Source organism: Habropoda laboriosa, unplaced genomic scaffold, assembly GCF_001263275.1.
Source record: "Habropoda laboriosa isolate 0110345459 unplaced genomic scaffold, ASM126327v1 scaffold57, whole genome shotgun sequence".
In the NCBI taxonomy this organism is placed as follows: domain Eukaryota; kingdom Metazoa; phylum Arthropoda; class Insecta; order Hymenoptera; family Apidae; genus Habropoda; species Habropoda laboriosa.
Genome location: NW_017100229.1, coordinates 269,924 through 271,039, shown reverse-complemented (window position 1 = coordinate 271,039; position 1,116 = coordinate 269,924).

Below are 1,116 nucleotides of genomic sequence, written 5' to 3'. Positions count from 1 at the left end.
CTCCTGATAAACTCGTCGTTTATTTCTATATATATATGTATATTTACAACGAATACACACTCTCGAGCCACGTTTAAACGAATTGCACGACGAAAAATTTACAGCGAATGACTCTGTGGAATAACTTAAGAAAAAAATCCCAGGCTCGTTCTCTTAAACGCTATACAGGGTGTTTTGTTATAAATAAATAATAGTGGCCGCGTTTTTCGCGGTTCTCGGATAAATGCAACTTGCAAATATATAAATACACGATGTTGAAGCCCCTTCGAGACTGTTTTGAACCTGTCTTTAACATCCTTGAAAAAAGTATAAAAAAAATTTCTTGTAAATATATATAAAAATTTCACTTATCGTTAGACACACTTTCTTCGTTGCGTGAGAAAATTCTAATTTAATCGAACACTCGACATACACGATGTTCAAACGAGTCTCCTAGGGATCAAACGTCATTAGACTCCTCTTTAGTACATATATACCTTACTAACGCAAATAAAAAGGACATTTACACATATACGGCTGAATATACTATATACCTAACGTTTCGTACGTCTACCTTTGGTACAATTGTTCTCGCTATTGACTATAATCGTAAATTCTCTTTGTTCCGTTCGATCGACGCGGATCAGCCCAGACACGAACACCTTATTTCTACCGTCTATCGTTATTACTCCATCGTACTCGAACTATCGTGGTAAATAATCTCAAAATTCGAAGGATTCGTCCGTACAGATATTGGAAATTTCTTGGAGAAAGTCGCTGCATAAATTTCAACTCTTCACTCGTCGGTTACACTCTTCAAATACTGCTCGACACGTTCAAACTAAGCTATTAGGTCGTGTAATGTGAAATGATCGAATTTCTAACTGCTCGAGTGGTTAGTGTTGAAAATTTTCAAATTTCTTCGCGGTAACTTAACGTTGATGCGATTTTTGTTAACCCTTTCGTATTCAGAAATCAGATATCTCGTAAATTGATCTTTACTCGTTGACTCTTTCATTGCACTATTTGAGGGTGCTACATATAGGATATTTCTCGACTATGTATTATTATTGTTAATATCTTTCTCTATATCCTCATTACTGTCTCTAATAATTCAACTGCTCATTACTGCCGCTA